At 33.8% G+C, this 20,963-nt stretch overlaps 1 protein-coding gene across 1 annotated transcript in view; it reads right to left on the minus strand.

Annotated features, from left to right (window-relative positions):
* Positions 1–19,633, minus strand: part of LOC106666786 (ubiquitin-conjugating enzyme E2Q-like protein 1) — a 29,488-nt gene extending 9,855 nt beyond the window's left edge. The window contains exon 1 of the mRNA XM_014394225.2: positions 19,536–19,633. The gene's annotated coding sequence lies outside the window, so the exon portion shown is untranslated. The remainder of the gene's footprint in view (positions 1–19,535) is intronic.
* Between the last annotated feature and the right edge of the window lie 1,330 nt (positions 19,634–20,963).

The raw sequence follows: 20,963 nt of genomic DNA on the forward strand, positions 1-20,963 counted from the left end.
AGGATTAGGTCGAGTAAAGTTAGTTAGGGACGGGTTAGATAACATTGATATTCCCATAAATTACTTAATTGCTTTGGATGCAAGCGTTTTGAACACTTCCACAACGGATAAAATCCACTAATTACGAACAGGTGTCGACAAAACTTCCATTAGGGGAAAATTAAATTTTCCCAATTTGTACACTTACATAATGTCCATGAGAAGCTGCCTTTTGCTAAAAACACTGGATCTATGTAATTAATTCATTTATTTAATATTGCTTAATTAGTAGTATATTTAAATCTCATGCAATTTTACAAAATCTTTCGTAAATTTAAACGTTTTCCTAAAGTGGATTGTCGGATAAAATAAGGACATGAATTCCCTGTACCAGATGTTATTTTAAATCTTCATTGAAGGTTTTCACGGTTCTTTTGTTAACATGGACATGTACATACATTTTCCCGTGATAATTTTCTCGTCATCGATTTTGCGTTACCGAGAAATACTTAGGATTAGGTAAAGATGTATTAAGCAGAGTTAGGAGTGTGGACTGGTTATGGTACGTTAGATTAGGGAATGGATAGGCAAGTAGGGTTAGAGACGGGTATGGTTAGGATAGTTTGGGCAAGATTAGGTCAGGGGTCGGGTTTGAGTTGGGTTAAAAATGGTTACGGTAATGGGCAAGGTAAGATTAGGTGGTTTTAGGGTTAGGAACAGGTGACATTGCATTTTCATGTTTTGCCGTGAAGCAGTGAAACTAATGTGTGAGTGCGAAATTGTCTTTTCTACGAACATCTACGCGGAGAACAGATTAACAACAAACTTAACATTTTTGAAAATTAGTTAACTTAATAATCTCCTCTCTCTCTCTCTCTCTCTCTCTCTCTTTCTGTTATTTTTCCTCTTTTCCTTTCTTTTTTGCGCCTGTGATTATTTTACTTTCTCTCTCTCTCTCTCCTTCTCTCACTTCTCACTCTCTCTCTCTATCTCTCTCACTCCCTCTCTCACTATATCTCTCTCTCTCTCTCTCTTTCTGTTATTTTTCCTCTTTTCCTTTCTTTCTTGCGCCTCTGATTATCTTACTTTCTCACTCTCTCTCTCTTTCTTTCTCTCTCTCTCTCCCTCTCTCCTTTTCTCGCCTCTCACTCTATCTCTTTATTCCTCCTATCTGTTTCTTTCCCTCATTCTTTTTCTCCCGCCTCTCTCTCTCACTCTCTCAAAAGTGTGAGTCGAACGCAAAATTCTAGCATATTTCCATATACATGAGGTATGGAAAGTTTAATTCAAATGGATCTTTGTGCGATGAAGGGATAAGAATCTAAATAACTCTTTCTCACGCTCTCTCTTTCTCTCACTCACTTCACGTTTTATTCTCTATTTCTTTCTCTTCTCTCTCTCTCTCTCTCTCTCTCTCTCTCTCTCTCTCTCTCTCTCTCTCTCTCTCTCTCTCTCTCTCAAACTAAATGATCGCTACAATAATCTATTAGAACTGAGAAATTGTATCTTTTCTGGAAAACAATTAGTTGTATTTTATTACTTTGTGTATAAATTTATCGTTTAGCCTAGCACTGAACATGAAGATAGCAACGATAGTTAATATTAACTACACTTCTGTTCATTATCAAGCCGTGTTAAACAGAAAAGATAATAAATGCGTTTTAAAAAGAAATCACTAATAACTCTGAAGTCATCCTTCCATAGATAAATATTTATTACGTTAATGTATGAATTACATGGCACTAACTGCTCTTTTCTAAAGATAACTTTTCAAACCGTCTAACATCGCCCAATGTACAAACATACGAGCGAATACGTTGAAAACCAGGCAAATTACATTTACCCGGGCTAAAGAAGTCGATTTTTAGAATTTGAAAATTACAGTCGACTCTTGATAATTCAAAACCCAAGGCACCACAAGAATAATTCGACTTATCAAGATGTTCGAATTATCAAGAGGAAAGAAAATCGAATTATTAAGAGTTAAATTGTACATGTATAAAACATGGTAAAAATAATTAAAAAGTTATTTGAAGATCGTGAGATGCGGTCTGGTGTGTCACGATCATTAATTAACAGTCACTAAATACTACACACTAAATACTATAATTAAAAAGTGAAAATAGATCAACTGTAAAAGTGAACACTGTTATGCATTATTAAAATAAAATTCGATTTATAATATAAAATCACTTTTTCCTCTGATACGAAAAATATTTTGTATGAGGAGTTCGTATTATCAAGAAATTCAAATTATCAAGTTTCGTATTAACAATCTCGACAATATTGACCAATCTAGCATCTCCAGAAAGGGAATTTGCGCTGGTGAATAAAACGTCTTGTTTAAATTTATTTCTTTCACTTACATCTAGAAAACTAGATGAAGGATAAAGGTTTGTAGCCGGTCTCTAGGTCGAGGAAAATGAGAAAATGGGATTAAAGAGAGTAAAACCCGTCGTATAATACCAGTATTCACTACAGCCGTGAATTTATATCCTCTTTAAAGGCGAATTAAACCAATGAGACAAAAATAAACAAAGCTTTAAAAACCAAGTGAATGATATAAATAGAGTTGGCTTTAAATGATTAATTAGAAATCGGGGCTTTTTATCTCCCTTCCTTCCCCTTTTCTCTTCTGCAATGTTCACTTGAATATGCTGACGTTTCAGATAAATTGGCTTTCTGTCAATTGACCTTGTGGGCTGCTAACATGCGATTGGTATATTTACGGACATGTCCAAACTTTCTTTATATCGGAAAATCTCGCCGATATTCTAATAAATAGGAAATTGTTCAATGTACCGCAATTACGATAAAGGTTTGGCGAAATGAGCACCCATTATTATTTTGGCTGTTTGCCTGGCGTTTGACAGCAGTATCGACAAGCGGGGGTGGAAGCGATTTGGTTTAAATTTAACTTTTCAATAATTATTAAAGGAGGAGAATTGAGAAATACATTCTTTTTAGACAACCTAAAACCGTATCATCCAGTCAGCTAAATTAAACAGACCAGAATAACATTTGTACTTAAATAAATGTATAGATATATGATCATTTATATTTAAGACTTGCTAAGTCGCTTCTAAAAAGTCTTCAGCGACTCATCACTGTAAAAGTACCGGGTTCGAATCCACCGGCTTTGAATTCGAACCCAACATACTTACAAAGGAATTTTTGTAAAAGTACCGGCACCTCGAGGGTTAATTTAACTTCATACTACCCTCGTAAAAAATAAATAAATAAAAAACAACCAGAAAAATATTTCAATTTTCAAATCTTTTTCTTTAACTTAGTTTTTACAGAGACCTGTTTTTTATGCAGTAAAAATTGTAAAAATATGTCATAAAATAAGCAGTTCAAAACCCTGTTTTTTTTACTATCATTGTAACTTTGAACAGAAATATAGATAATTAAACGAAATAGATATTAAAACCCTTTAAAACTAAAAATAATTAAAATTCACAAGTATTTAGTTGTTTTTTTTCAACTACGAATGCAGGGCCGCAGGATTCGAACCCGGGGACCTTTACTTTAGAGATGAACGCCGTGTCAACGCCTAAACCGTTGCGGCCACCGATGGCCCCTAGAGTTTATTTAGAGACTACAAAAACCCCAAAACTGGACTACAAAAACCGAATCCTGAATTATTATTGTAATTTTTATTACCGGTTTTTCAAAATCTGGATTTGAGCAGGTTTACTTTTGAGTATGTCCTGTTTTATCCTTTCTTAAAAAAAATATCCATTGATAAAAGCTTTTCTGGTCTCAATTAAACTAAATGTTATTTGCTACATGATCGAATATATTTTGATCGTTTCGCCAGTTTATTAAAGGGTTTATCATTTTCGACTACCAGCATTTTTTCTGCTGATCGTAGGTGTTTTGACGTTGTGATTTGTGACGCAGCACCGTGAGATGTTTTCTGGCTTTCGTCCGTTTTGAAAGGTCTTTCCCTTGACACGGTAATATATCACTCGAGATACAAGCACAGATACACAAATCAAATCTGAAAGAAATGTTAAAAGTCGATTTCGGTCGGTTTTCCAGGTCTTAAGATCTTACGAATTGATTTCTTTATGGACTGCCCTTTTATCTCAAATTGTAACTTTTTAAATTGTATTTTGTATTGAATTATCTTATTATTTCTTAAATATGCAGCATGTACTATAGAAGTCGGTCAGAGAAAATTATCTTTACTACTTAAAAAATATATAACGAATCTCAGGACTCCAGGGTATGACGCTGGAGAAGTGGATTAGGACTAGCTAAATTTTCCTCGTCTCAGAAGAGAAGAAATGTCGGGAAAGTGTTGTGAACATAAATTGATTTTTTTGTAATAATAATAATTGCCAAATATAGACATTCTGTGTATGATAATTGGCTAAATCCCTGGAAATCAAAGACCTCCTCACCAACTGACTTAATTTTTAGATTCTCACGCAAAATTATATTTTACTTTTTTCTTTAGTAAATAAAAATTATTTTATTGTTAACAATTTTATTGCTAAAATAAGCCCTTATTATTAGAAATTCAAAATAGAAGGGACAAATAGTTTTATTATTAATGTATGGTATTAACTGTGCACAATTATTGTTGTTTGTGGGTAAAAATTTATTATAATAGGTAATGAAGTTATATATTCGCACAAGTTGCTTATTTAGCATGCTTGCTATCACACCGACTCTTCATGATGTACAGTGGAGCGCAATGTCATCAGCGCTAGTTGGCAGAATTTGGGTTTTGGAAAAGCGTTCAGAAAAATAGAAAACAGTGTCGGTCCCAGTATTCAGCCCTTAAGAAAACCTGGTGCTATAATGAAAATATGAAATTAGTTGTTCAGCGCAATGCGAAAAGACATATTTTTGAGGTATAAGTGCACAATTTTGACCAGATATGCTGGAAACCTGAGCTCAATCAACCGGTAAACAATCCCTTTCTGGCACAAAGCGTCGATGGCCTGTGCTAGGTAAGGAGGACAAACCTGTATGTTGTTTATGGTGGAAATCCTCTGTGACCTTATGGACTATGCAAGCCAATATGCTACTGTACTGAGCTCAGGGCGGAAACCAAATTATTCTTCCATTATTAGATCTTGCGTGGATATGTGGTATTCAAGTCTTTTTAACATGACCTGTTCAAATATAATACACAGAGAACTGAGTAAACCAATTTGTTTGTAGTTTGAAGGAATTTCATGGAGTTTACCATTAAAAAAATGTAAATAGGTAATCTTTTTATGTAAGGTTTTTGTTTTTGTTGAAACGAAAAAGTTAGTGCCACGAGCGGGATTCGAACCCAAGACTTTGGTCTAAATACGCCGCTGCTCAAGGTCGTGGGTTCGAATCCCGCTCGTGACACTAACTTTTTCATTTCAAACAAAAACTTTACATATACAGATTAATTAATTGAAAGGAGTAATTTGGTAATTAGACCACTAAATATAATGAAGTTTATTTAAGTTTCAAAGCTTTTCATCATTCAGGAAAATAGAAGAGAAGGATGACATTGAAGAGAGGTAAGAAGGACCATAGCTTTTCTAGGAAGATTAAGCAGTGAGTTCAAGATCTGGTCAAACCCTGGTGTCTTTTTATTTTTGCAGGATTGAATGATGTTACGAACTGCTTTTGGAGTGGCCAGAGTGCATTCGTGTCCATGAGCCTTCTGATTTTTTGGGTGACAAGTCTACTTAAGTATCAAGGCCCCTGATCAATAGTGTGATGGTGAACGGATCTGAAGTACTCTTCTACTACGTTTACTTTCTCATCTTCAGTAATGCACGGCTTGCTTTTCAGGATTATAGCTATATTAGTGCTTTCTTTTTTATGTTCAAGTATTTTAACTGGTTTCCAGAGTGAGTAATTTTCCAGATTCACTTCCGATAGGAATTGAATCTCCAGCGGAAAAAGGGACTTCAGGAATATTTTTTTGCAAAATCATAGATCAAAAAACCCAAAAGCAATTTCTTTGGAGGCGCTCCAGTGAACATTTCACGGATTTCAATTCGAATGATAGGCACGTTGCCCCCACGCCGACCGGAACTTTGAACATTTAGAAAATGTTTCAGTTTTCCATATCTTTTTTCTATTTCCACCGACGCACCGAGGCGTATGGTTATTTAATTCCAGGTATTCAAGTAGGAAACAAGGGTTATAATAACATCTCACGAGGAAATACCCAATTTACCCGTGGAATCCGGCCTTGGAAAAATGTAAACGCGAAATAAATCAGATCTCCGTTGATGCCCCGCTGGTCTGGCGTCTCCAGGACGACTACTTTTCAATCCAATAAGACAAATAACTGTGTGATTAATGACTCGAAAAATTATCCGGACGATAACTTTGTTTATTGGTTCAATTAACGATCCTTCCTTGCCTTTTGTTTTATTATCGATGAAGCAGGTGGTAGTAAAAACCTCCAATTTTGTTAGGTTATGCACTATTAAAAAAATCAAAACAGACAAGTAGAAATATAAAAATGTAATCATTCTTTGTAAATTGGACTTAACAATAAAGTTTGAAGATACTTTGGATACATGAATCAGTGAATTCACGCCATTTACAGGCCTTTACATAACCACTTCAACTATGAGATCAATAGTTTTTTCCATTACATCTCCTCCTGGTACTATTGGATAATACTTTAAAAAAATTATTCATTGAATAGACTATCAGAGTAATTGCACTAATAAGCTAATGGTTTTTAAATAAATTATTGATGCTTTAGATCATTTTTGTCGTAAAAAGCGTAAATTATAGGTACGTCATCCAGGAGACTAGATAAATCTTACAAATTTAAAGAAATGTTTTCTGTTTTACCGAACTTTTTTATTGAATTATAGTTATCTTAAGAATTATACCGTTCTCTCACATTATAAAAAATGTACTCATTAACATTCCCTGTTTGATTTAATCGTCTCTCTTTTTTCTCTCTTTTTTTGTAATTATAGTTGTGTGAAATTTGCATATTTTAATGGATGGGAACTTCGCGATTCTGTTAACGAGGGGTGTTTGCTGAGTCCTACACGTAGCCGTGGGTACTAACGCCGAAAAAGCGTCGAAGACAACAAAAGAATGACGTTTTTAAAATTACCGTGATTGTGATTGAGATTCGATGATACTTGATATAACAGTTTATCGGACTTTTTCTTTTACACTTAACTCAAGTCCAATAAGCCCATATCATTTACTAAAATTTGGATTTGGTTCGAACAAGAGGGGGAACAGGAAAAAATCGGAGAAATGTTTAACCAAATAGACCAAATTTCAGCTTCATAAGGTATAAATCTGTAAAAATTTCAACTAAAGCAAAAATCAAAATATGCGTATGGATAAGGTCAATAGCATTGGACACAAGGATCCGCCGGAAAAAAAATTAAAAGGTTTAAAGCTTGCTGCCCATCTGGAACCGGATGTCTCGGAACTTCCCAAATTGCATAATATCGATAAAGATAAAATAATAAAATTTCCGATGATTAAGCATGTCTTGCTCCGGGGAGATTTATCTTGAAGATAAAATTATATTTCGGGGATCATGCGTCGAACTGGTATTTGTTGAGTCGTCTGGAATGAAGCAAATTTTCTTCAGGAAATTTTTATGGTTTATGAATCTTAAGATCTTATTTTTACGCTTTTAACACGAAGCTCTACTCTTCTCGGCAATATCGCTAATTCTCTTTATTTTTCCTAATTAATTACTTGTAATCTTGAATCAATCGACCTTAAATTCTAAAACACGGTAAACCAGTTCATAATGCTTCTTTATACCGTCAATCAGTCTTCTCACCCTCTTACTTTCCAGCCACATGTCCTCCTACAGACCTATAAGTCTTCTCTCGGTACAGACTTCTTTTAAAACATTTATACCCATCCTAGATGCTCCTGGATGTAGCCAAGGCGATGAAAAGGGTTATGGGCTTCCTTTATAAACGTAAACGCATCTTACTTTATCTTGGAATCCGCTTTAACTGACCACTGTTCCAGAGTGATGTGCGGCCACAAGTTCCCATGTCGAACCAATACAGGCCGGCGTGTCACAAGGAAGCAATCTTGGCCCCATCCTGTATACCATTTATACTGTTGACTTTCTTATCCCAAAACCATCTTAATCCACCTGAACGGATGACACAGCAATTATGTGTTCTAGACAGAATCGTATTTACCGTCAACATCCAAGGAGATTTTTAGCTTATCAAAGAAAAATGTGCGAAAAGTAGAGGACAAGAGTGAATTAGGAAAAATCGACCTTGTCAGATACTTAGGACCCTCACATAAGGCTTAACAAAAGACTTAGACAACTACAAAACCTTCTAGGACCGATATCTATATTGACCATCAGAGCTCAAGTAACTCTCTCTACTCAAGGCATTACTAAGATTCTTTTGACCAAACAGAAGAACTGTGGGGTTCTGCCAGGGCATCCAATTAAACAAATGATCAAAGCGTATAACGTAACTAGCTAAATATCCACAATGACCTCACATACTTCTTGTCAACGGACTATCCGATTTCCGCTTCCAAAAGTTATACACTAAGCTTTCGATCCATCCTGCGAACCCTCCACGACGATCACCTTGAATTCTCCTCGCCTCATTCTTAACTCGTACCCTGTGCGTAGTGGTGTCCTTAGTGGTTGTGATCAGAATAAAAATACACACATACTAACAGCAAAAAACTACCGAAATTCACACAAGTCAATTACTTAGAATTATAATTAGAAAATAGACCGGCGTGGAATATAACACAAGACTCAAGCGACTTAGACAACCACGAAGAATTCTAAGACAGAAATCAGACATGACTGTAAAGAGCAAACTAACTCTGTGCAAAGCAGTACTTTGGATAAACGGATTATCTTCTAATTAATACCCAGCTAATTCAAGCCTTCAATTAAAAATCTTCAAGAGAACTCTCCAACCTCTTTACTACGTTTCTAACCTCAGTACCCACAATGACCAAAACATTCCTTCATTGAACGTTTCCGCTTCATCCAGTTTCTCTACAATCTTTCAACCAATCCTAGCCCATTGCTCCAAGCACTCTCTACCACACCCCATCTCAAAAACCCTCCATGTCGCCTAAAACGACGATGTCCCCGAGACCTCCTTGTTAATCCGACTGCCATCATTGAGTAGATTCTTACAATCCGAGTCCTCCGGGTGTAGTGTTGGGCGTAGGAGTAGTAATGTGGTATACGAAAAAAGATTTAACAGTGCTTGATAAACAAAATGAAAAGGGTGGTGACTTTTCTTGACATAAAACGCTTAAATATGTGATATATATTTTACCTAAGTATCTTAAAAAAATTTTAACTAGCTTTTATTTCACAAATGAAGGACAGAGATAACAATCATATTCTGTGACAAATAGTAACGTCGATAAACACTTGCACGCTTCATTGTGAGAACGAAAACTCTCGAATAGCAATTTGAATTTTTTAAAGTTCAACAATGGTCTAACGTTATGCAAATTTTTGTTTCTTAAAGAGAGTTTTTATTGAATGATTAAAGGATATTTCGGCTCGATCCCATCACTCTCTCTCTTTTCGTTCGATTTTTCCAAAATGAATCTGATTTTTAATTGCACCTTTTCGATTAACAGTAAGATTTTCCTTTCATTTCTTTTTTCCATGAATCTATCGCGTCAGACAATAGAATGGGAAGAGTTCGAGTTCATTAATCTAGTCATTATGCAAACGGCTGACAAAGGCTAAGAAAATGAAGGAATCGTTTCACTTCATCTGTGAAAAGAAAAGACGATTAAAGTACAAAAAGGAAACGATACAAAGCTAGGCTGGGAAAAGGGACGTTTAACGTGCACGCCTTTAAAATTCAACCTCGGATCAGGCATCATCGTAAAAAAAGTTTTTTTAAAAATCAATTCAAATTGGAACTATCCCATACAAGTAACAATGTTGTGGCAATTTGACAAACTCATTACTGCCACTGTTTGGGAAAACTCTCTTGTTTTGAAATGAATGATGCTTAATGATAAGAAATTTTTTATGTTAGCTAAAGGGATCGAGTGGACTTCATGGACAAAGGGAAAATTTAAATCTTTGTATGTAGTTGTTTTATTTGACACATGAAATGGACCATCGAGTATTTTATGAAGAATCCACAGATTGATCGGTTAGGTTGACGTTTGTCAAGTAGTCGTGAGAGGATTTGGTATCATTTCATCAGATCTTATCGTTCAAACGGTGTGTGTGAATTCCACGACAGTCTTTTGTCTATGTGCATCCCTAGGTATCACACCTTGTCTGCTGTTGAAAGGAAAACGTTCTTAAAATATACGAAAGGACTAATTTTGCTACGAAGGGTCAAAGGTTACGTTGGAAGATTTGGAAGATCCCAACAGAGGGAGATAATTCTGCAATTTTCAAGACGAAAGAACAGGTTTAGTGTTACTCGACGGAACTGCTGTATTGTCTGCAAATGAAAAGATGCTTGTGTACGAGATGGTTGTGTATAATTGATTCAGTATGGGGGGCACCAGCGTAGGGTAATACGAGAAGGAACTGCCTTCAATGACGACGACAAATCAGTCAATGGGGTAGTGAATTATTAATTAGGTACAGGGACGGATCCTTGCATGAACAGCAAACCCGGATGCCAAAATTGATCAAAAGCTGGCAAGAAAAATCCCAGAAAGGCCCTCCCCAACTCAAGAGTAAGAGATGTCTTGGACGCGATGATACTGTTGGACAGTTGAATGACCAGTGCATAAAGTTCTTTTTAAAAGAAACTTTTCTACAATTTGGGTGTAACTCCTAAAAAAAAAAATAAAATAAAAATAGGTAAGAGACTTATCAGACTATATGAGGTATTGCAATGTTTTTTTTGTTTTATTAAGGTTAACATTCGGAAACAAGAGTAAATCCAAGTTATAAGGCAGCAGGTTGTTATGAATTTATAACTCTTTCAATATAAAATCCAGAAATGTAAAAATAACTGTGTTAATAAAGATCATGAATAAATTTTAATTGGGAAAACCAACTTTTGTGGAATCGGTGAAACCCGTCTGATCAAGAAGGATGGATGGACCTTGAGATTTTCGGCAATCCTACAATACAACTTGGTTTGTTATTATAAAAAGATACAAAGATCTTTTTATCATTTTTATATTATTTATAAATTATTATCCTTATTATATTATTTATTTTATATCTTTTTATCCCTCCCTGTATATAAAACGAAAACCTTATTCCCACCCTTTTGTAAAACAGGAAAATTATTTAAAACTTTTAATAAACTTTTAATGCATAGTAACACGTTTCTGAAGTCATAATAGATGGGTTATTAGATGAGAGATTAAACGAGATTAAAGCTGAATAGTGTTCTAACTTTTACAACAAAAATCCTAGTTTATGAAATATGTTATCACATAGCCAATGACCTTAACTTAAAATAAATAAATTAAATAACCTTGACTTCTTTTTTTGTGTGTTTTCTTACCTAAAAGCAGTTCGCACAAAATTTTCCCCTTTAATAACCATCCAATTGTGTCAACTTCAAATGAAACTTCATCATTCAATCTCACATGAGTGAAAAACGAGTTTATAATAGATAATCCACCTGGATGCAAAGAAAACACGAAAACAAAACCCAAAGATCTTCGCTACCAGATTTAACAAAACTCTTTATTTCTCCCTCATTCCGTTTGAACAATTTTCCATTCTAATGTTTGTATGTATTCCTTTGAAATATTGTTCTGTCTGAGTTTTTTGTTTATTTATTTATTTTACGATGGGTATTTCAAATATGAAGTTAAATGAACACTGGGGGTGCCAGTGTTTTTGGAAAAAAGCCTATTTGTAGGAATGCCGGCTTTGAATACAGGTCCGCTGGATTCGAACCCGGTACTTTTACCTTACAGTGACGAGCGCCGAGCAACCCCTAAACCATTGTGGCCACCGACTCCCCTCAGGCTAAGTTTACATTTTATATTGTTTCAAATACCATAGTCTTTTGTTTAAACAAAATTATTATTTGTTTTAACAAATGACTTCTAACTTCTCGGAATGTGTACAGAGCATTTTATTATATAATAAATATTTTTAACAAAAAGTCGATCAAGATGGGCTTGTATTATGTTTTAATAATGTTAATTAATTATCTTAGTCTAATAAACCGCATCCTTCGTCGTATAATTAAAAAGGTTAAATTTAGGCCAATTAATTGATTTTCCCATCAAGCTAATAAACATATTTCCTTTGTCAAGTTAATTAGTTGCGTAGAAAATTAGCATTCGGTGACTTCATGAACCGGCGGGATTTCGAAGGAGGGGCTTTTGTTTAGAACCCCTTTTACTTAAACTTTCATACACAAGGTTTTAGTTCATATTGATAAAGACTAACGTGCAAACTTACAAATCATAGGTTAGAAATGAAGCTATCAGAAAATTCAAGACCAAGCAGTCTTTACAATTACACAATTACAAATTTTGAACATTTTCATGTCAAACCTTTGTATTATCAGACAACATGGCCAAAGGCAGTCACCACAGAATATAAACCACATGGCCAACCAAAATACACTGAAACACGAAAACCAGGTTGAAGCTAATAACCTGGCAATAATACCTGTATATGCTTGTTTCTGCACCTCGAGTCTATCGCCTCCGGAGACTGCAGTGTCGCGCACTATCATTATAGTCTAACACGTCTTGGTTTTAGCGGTTCTGCCGTTAATAAGCAATATGGCTCAAGACAAGGTCACATGTCAGAATAAAATTGCCTACAGATCAGCCTTGTTGGTACCGAGATATCCCCTCCTTTCCGTCAAAGGCACATCAAACGAAGAGCTGGACGGAAAGGAGGGGATATCTCGGTACCAACAAGGCTGATCTGTAGGCAATTTTTTTCTTACGATAGTTAATACAACGAACTTAATCTACTGCCAAGTTTGACTTAAGGCATACAGTTTAGAAGTTTCTTGGATGGAGGTATGATCTAAAGAAGAGAAAGAAACAAATAACAAACGAGTATCTTAGACACTTCGACTTACGTCATACAAGTATGATGTCAACAATTCCTAAGTCATGTAAAGCCATATGACATATTACTACATTATAAATTTGGTCGATAGAATAAAAATGAACTTCGATTTAATATATGATGAGGATTGGAATATTGAATGGATCGAGGCACACAGACCACGAGTCGAACGGCAAAGTTAACGGCTTAACGCCTAACATCATTATACAAGTCCTAAGTCATATGAAGGATATTTAAATAATTCCGTCACCCACAAGGCTGAACAGTAGATAGTTTGACATAAAATACTGAATGAACTTACTACACATCAAAGTTGACAGATGGAATTAGGATAACCCTTCGCCTCACAAAACAAAAAAAAAGGACATAGAATAGGCTGGAAATGTAAATAAACGAAGACAAACGAAAATCCGAACATGTCAACCACTCATAAATAATACTGGAAAAAGGTTGAGCAGCAAGCATCACAATAACAAATTTGAAGTGTAGGAAATTTGGCATAAAATACTGAACAACGGATTTATTACACTACAATGTGGCAGATGAAATAATTACAAAACTCTTCGGCTTAATAAAAACTGAATAGTGAAAGATTAAATGTTTAAAGGCACTTATGCAACTAATGAAATTAAGAGCTAAACAAGTAGCTTAAGAAAACACCACAGCACGGCTTTACGTCTACTTAAGTCTTAAGTCTTATAAAGAAATAAATTATACTGATATCAGTCAGACCAGTACATTAACTATTTATCATACAATTGATGGAAAATTGACTTATTACTCTACGAAATTGGCCGATTATATAAATATAAGGACAAGGTGAAGATTGTAAGATTTGATGATGACGGCAACGAAAGAAAGCACATCACGCCTAATTTCAAATTACTCATGTTCTTAAATTTATCTCATGTAAAAAGACACTTAAATTAGACTGGCTCCAACTATTCCGAGCTATTGACAATTTGTATACAGTGCTTTAAGTAAAACGGACTTATTTCAGTAAATTTGGCAGGTGGAATAAGAACAAAACTCTTCGGTTAAAGACAGACAGAATATTGGAGGAAGAAAATGGATGAGGGACATGACGTCAACGAAACTAGGGAATGGGAAAACAACCACCTTAGCAGCTCGCCTGACTTCAACTTACGTCATGCCTTTAAGTCCTAAGTCATGTTAAGAACGTTTTAAAACGGTACCGACACATGGAGGGAATAAAATTGCTTGATCAAATTTAGGTATAAATTGTTTTGTAATCCGAAAACGGCAATAACGTGTGAAAAAAGCTCTCCAAAACCTGATACATGACAGCGTTAAGAACGATGAGCCCAAATAACAAAAAGATTGACGTCAACTAGCGATTTGGACGATTTTAGGGGAACGTAGGAAAGATTTTTCATTATTGATCAATTCAATGAACTAGAAAACGTTTTGGGTTTAGATTTTTTATTTATGGACTGTGGATGTTTCGAATCAAGTCACGCAAGACATTCATAACAATAAAAACTGTTTTTTGGGCCTAAGGTTTAATATCAAAGGGATTAATATCTTCTTTGTATTAATAAGCTTTTTGTCATTATTAATAAAGTTTGAACGAATCGTTTTTTGCTTCGTCCGAAATTGAAACTGCGACGTGCCTGCTAGCAACTGATACTGCCTTTTCTCCCTCGACCATTTGGGTTTTTGGTTTGAACCACCCTCGATGATTGCCACGTGTGGATGAACCCGGCAAAAACGTACGTATTAACCGACCAGTAAAAACCAGAATGTCAATGAGGACGACCACAACACTGCACCATTATTGTAAGAAACAGGAGTTCAAAAGGTTATGACCAATTAATAGACTGATGATCGGCACAAGTAACTTATAACACGATTGATAATTATAATATAACAAAAATTACAAAATAATTAGTTTTTTCTTTAAAAGTTAAATAAGTAAGAATAAAACATTAATTTCTTACAGTATTGTAGATGAATCGTTCCCATGGGAGTTTTTGTACTGAGGGAGATTTCAACGGATCAAAACATGATTGTTATTAATATACCTTTAAATAATGTCTTTAATATGCGATTTATTAACTGTTATAAATAGATAAGATAAAATTGATTCAATAAATAAAATATTTTAGTTATAAAAAAAATTCCTATAAATTATGCTATCTTTCTAAGCAAAAGTTACATACAATAAACCGGACGGAGCTTTTAAAAAAATGAAAGTAAGCTATTTCCGTTTTAAATATTTATGTTATACGTGTGAAAGAAAAGTCGAATACAAACGATACGATTTCAATATCGGTCTTATCGTTTCGGATAGCGATTATCAACACTCCAGGCTGGAAAATTAAACAGCTATTCTGTTTGTACAGTGGCTGGACTCGTTTCTGGTCGTGTCATTGTGACCGGGGCCCAATGTTACCGTGGACGGTTGTCACATTAACATTTACACCGTGTACGTGCTTAATTTTCAAATCAATTTTATTGTCTGTTTATCGTCTTTTGGTCACGGTCCATCTGACGTTCATTTTGCGCACATTAAGTCTTGTCTCTTGCTTTAGCTCGCGGAATAAAAATACAGATTGTTTTTCTTTCTTGTGACTTATTTGTATTGATTCTATTTCAATTGATCTTAAATACGCTTATTTCTATAATTATAACGAAATGGAAAGAAGACATTGACATTTATGCGGTGTACGTGATCGATTACCAAATTAATTTTGTTGTTTACGTATCCAAATGTAGTCAGGAATAAAAGCTTTTTAACCAACTACCTATCTGCCTTATTTTTTTCTTTTTTTATTTGTATACTGTATTGACATACTTGATATTTATCAAAAGCAAAGAGCCAGTATGAAACCAAAATATGACACTTTCTCTGATTAATTTTTTAAAAGGTGTTTTTGTGTTGTCATTTACGCCTTGTAAGTAATTAATTTCTAAATCATCTTTACTATTTATTTATCCATACGTAAACACAAATAAGCGAATGCTTTATTTCAACTTTAATTGAGCACGTTAAGTTCATGATTTGGTCAATTCCTTCAATACTTTCTTTTTTTTATAATCCATTTCTGACTTTATTGATCTGGCATAATTGATTTTAATTTGTATTTATAGCAATAGTGAAGAGTCAATAGGAAAAACAGAAAAATCAATTCTGTACGAGAAATGCTTAGTGTATTAGTCGAATATTTTCTATTGGCATAACTGCTTTGAAGTAAAGGTAATGTTGTTGGTTGTCACACTGACATTTACGTTTCATACGTGATTAATTTTTAAATCAGTTTCATCGTTTATTTATCCAAATTCTATAAAAAATAAACGGAATGCTAACTTGAATTTTAATTGCGCATTTTAAGTCCTATTCCTCATTTTGTCAACTTCCTCTGTTCCCCTTGTTCCTCATTTCTCACTGTACTAACATGAGATAATTGATGTTAATTTATATTTATAACCATAGCAAAAAGTCAGTAAGAAAAAAACTGAAAAATCGATCCTGAATGAGAAATATTTTGTGCTTTATTTTAATATTTTATATTGGCATAACTGCTTTGAGGTAAATGTAATGTTGTTAGTTGTTTCATTGACATTTACGTCTCGTACGTGATTAATTTTTAAATCAGTTTTATTGTTTATTTATTTAAACACTATCACGAATAAATGCTAACTTGAATTTTAATTAGGGACGTTAAATCCTATTCCTGATTTTGCCAACTCTCTCAGCACTGTCTCCTTTTCTTCTCATTCTGATTACACCAACATGAGATAACTGATGTTAATTTATATTTATAGCAATAGCAAAGAGGCAGTTCGAAAAAACCTTGAAAACTCGATCACATTTGGAAATTATGCACGTACAAGGCGTAAATGTCAATGTGACAAGCAGCCATTACATTGTCTTTACTTCAAAGCTGTAATGACAGTAAGGCTGATGATTTACACGGTTAATAAAAGTAAACATCTACTTACAATATTAAAAATTATGACTTCAACCATAACGAATTTATGAGTTTAGCTCAGAAGAGTTGATGGGATCTACTTTACTCGAGTTTCAAAGTCCTGATGAAGGGGATAAATTGCTCAAAAGCTTGAACTAAGGAATTTATTTTCCGAAGTGTTTTGGTACAGCCTCTTTGCTTTTGATATAAATATAATTAAATTCAATTCTGTCATATTCAGTCATGTACAGAAAGAGACGGTATTGAGGGGGGGTTGGCCAAATCATATAAAAGACTTAATGTACGCAATTAAACTTCAAGTAAAGCAGTTATGTCAATAGAAATTAATCGGATACAGTAATAAAGTAATCTGACTTTTAGGGTTTTTTTGATACTGCCTGTTTGCTTTTGCAATATACCTATGCTAATAAAAATAATCGAATAAATCACGAAGTATTTCTGATTTAGGATTGATTTTCCAATGTTTTTTTTATGCTGTCTCTTACTTTACTTCAAAGCAGTAATGCCAATAAAGAATCATCGAATAAAGTACAAACTATTTCCGAAACAAGATGGATTTTTTTGTCTTGCAATTTCGTTAGTTCTATAAATATAATAAATATGATTAATCTCATAATAATATAGCCACAAATAGAAAGAAAAAGAAGACAGTGTTGAAGAATTTAGCTAAATCAGAAACCAAATGAAATTCGAACAAGAATAAACGAACTTAGCTTGAATTTAATTGCGCACATTAAGTCCTATTCTTGATTAAGTCAACTCCCTCAAACCTGTCTCGTTTTTCATCATTTCGGACTTTATTGATGTGACATAATTGATGTTAATTAACTTCTATGTGTTGTCATAGCAATAGCCAAAAGGCAGCACCAAAAAAACTGTGGAATATCGGTCCTAAATAAGAAATACATTGTAAATAGACAACGTGGGCGGTTGTCACATGATATTTAGTCCTTCTCCGTACATAATTTTTAAATAAATTGTATTGTTTATTTATTCAAATACTATCAAGAATATGCTTAAGTTGAACCTTTGTTACGTTGTGACCTGATCTTGTTTTACCCAATTCTGTCTCGTTTTTTAAATTATTTCTGTGTTAATACGAGATAATTGGTGTTAATTGTGGCAAATTGTTCAGTGGAAAATTAATATGAAATAATCATTATTAATTATACTTATAGTAAAGGAAATCAGGCAGTATCGAAAAAATGTTAATAAATCAAGCTTGAATCGGTTTACTTTATTACTTTATCCGATTAATTTCTATTGACATAACTACATGAAGTTTAAGTGCGCACATTAAGTCTTGTTCATGATTTGGCCAATTCTTTCAATATTGTCTCCTTTTTTTATTTCTATTTTTCCGCTGGGAAGCAAAGAAGCACAGTCGACAAACGCTGAAAAACCTTAATGAAATTTCACACTTTATTCGATTACGTTTTATAGGCATAGGCTCTTTGAAGAAAAGACAACGTGAATGGCATTGACATTTACGACGAGGTAATGCTTAATTTCTAGAGCAATTGTATTGTTTACTTATCCAAAAGTTTTCAGGAATAAATGAAATTCTTTACTTGAACTTAATTACGCAGCTTAAGTTTTTGATTTAGCCAACTCCGCAATACTACCTTTTTTATTCGTAATTTCTGGTTTTATTGATGTGGCATAATTGATGTTAATTAACTGTTATGTGTTTTTATAGCAATAGCAAAGAGACAATGTTTTATTATTCTTTGTAAGCATAATGTGGTTTGTAAGCATAATAATAATAATAATACTTTGAAGTAAAGACAATGTGGCCTGTTGTCAAGACTTGAACGTGATTAAATTCTAAATTAATTTTATTGTTTATTTATACAAATGTAACCATTGATAAAATGATTAATTAGATCTTCATTTTAATACATTAAGCCCTGTTAGCTTTGGTCAACTCCCTAAAACCATTCTTAATTTATAGCTCATTTCTACATGTATAGATATGGCATAATTGATACTGGTATTTTACCCTTAGTTTATAATTATATCAAAAGCAAAGAGGCGGAATTTGAAAAACAAAAAATACTTTGAATATATTTTAGTTATTTAATTATTTTCTAATCAGCTTATTGCTTAAATTAGTGACAATGTGGCTGGATGTACGTACGTCATTAATTTCTAAACGTATTTAATTATCTTCATTATTCAATTTCAAATTTTGCCCCTTAAATATTTAAAAAAAAATATTTGTATAAACGACAAAATACAATGATAAAAAAATGTCATGATCCAAAATTGTAGCTGTTAAAATAAACTGGCAATACTTTACTTTTCTAGGGTTCCATTTCGGATCTCCACCCTTAATTTTTGATACCTTGTACGATTATAAACCAACTTGGCCTTATTGTTTATATTGTATATGATTGAATATTTTCAATTTAACAATAAATAAAGGTTTAAATATTTTTTACCAGTTTTGTTATATATATTGAAAAAGACGTTAAAACTAAACAGAAAAAATGTACTGGTGTCAGCGTATTCCAAATGTGTGGCATGTAAAATTGTGAAATTAAAATATAACTTTCAGCCTATATTGAAAAATAGTTATAATTAAATTAGTCTTGTAGACTCACCAGTGGTAAACGTTCATATGAACGAAAGATCCCCGAAGACTCCCAGGATGTGACTGGCGAAAGGTTGCCGTTTCCCACTATGACGTTCAGTGCATGCGCTTTGGAAGTCCTCCTCCCTCGCGGCGGCCCTTTCCGCTTTCCTTCTCAATCCACTGATCGATGCACGGGACCGTGGGGCGGGTCGGGGCGGACCCGGGGGTGGTTTTTCCACCCTTTCGGAGCTGGGACACCCTAGCCTGAAGGGCACCGCTTGAGATCTCTCGGAAAAGAAGTGTCGGCGATGTTCAAAAACAAGTCGTTTGCAGTTTTTTTCCTTCTGACGAAGGGGCAACTTGCAAGCTATTGCCACCGAAAGAGATCAATTCTCTTCTAGAGATCCCATGTTAGAAAAATTCGCAAAAAAAACCCAAAATTTTTTGAGATTAGAAATATTCGATATGCAAACTTCTTAATATTATTTTGCACTGAACTTAAGCAGAAGGCAGCTGTACTTAGAGAACAAAAACCTTTACTTACTTGTATCCATCATCATCATCATCATCATCATCATCATTATAATAATAATATTAGCATGTTCATAAAAAGGCTCACCACACAAAAGTTACACGTTTATAATAATAATACATGTTCATAAAAGGGAGAAAAATTTTAAAAAGCCTAAAACATTGAATCTCAAGGACCATGTTTGCTTAATTTTAAACCACAATAGAATATTCGACGTAAGTTAAAAAAAATTAAAATTAAAACAAGTACAAAGATGTGTACAAAAATACATAATTATTTATCTCCCTTTCTGTCTGTACGTTGCTCGTCGAAAAAATTCAAAATTGCGCTAAATATTATAAATATAAAAATAAAAACATCGCTCCCCCCCAAAAAAACTGAATTGACAGGAAGTCGAAAGCTTCCATAGCAGACCCAGTGTCATATCAGATCATGTGTTTGAGAGAGATAGAAGGAGATGTACTCTCTGTACATCTTGCGTTTTATTATGGTCTTAAAAAGAAAGAAAAAAACTTGTAGCACTTCAGGTTTTCTTGTAAGTTGAAAGTCTTTATAATTTGGCTAGTTTTGTTGGGTCTTTTTTTTTCTTTTTGTTTGTTTGTACAAGTTCTTTTTTCTTTGTTGTTCAAGCATTTCTATAAGTTGTTTTGTAGGATTTGTTTTTTGTTTTATTTGTAGAAATTGAATCTTTTTGTAAGTTGCAAGAATTTGTTATTTGGCAAGTTTTGAAAGATGTTCTGTTCTTTCTCTTTGTTGCAGTTCAAGCTGTATTATAATCTGCAGGGCTTTGTAATTTGGCTAGTTTTGTTGGGTCTTTTTTTTTTGTTTGTTTGAACAAGTTCTTTTTTCTTTGTAGCAGTTCAAGCATTTTTATAAGTTGTTTTTGGATTTTTTTTTAATCTGTAGAAATTGACTCTTTTTGTA

The sequence above is a fragment of the Cimex lectularius genome, unplaced genomic scaffold (assembly GCF_000648675.2).
Source record: "Cimex lectularius strain Harlan isolate CLEC.00 unplaced genomic scaffold, Clec_2.1 scaffold2, whole genome shotgun sequence".
Classification (NCBI taxonomy): Eukaryota; Metazoa; Arthropoda; class Insecta; order Hemiptera; family Cimicidae; genus Cimex; species Cimex lectularius.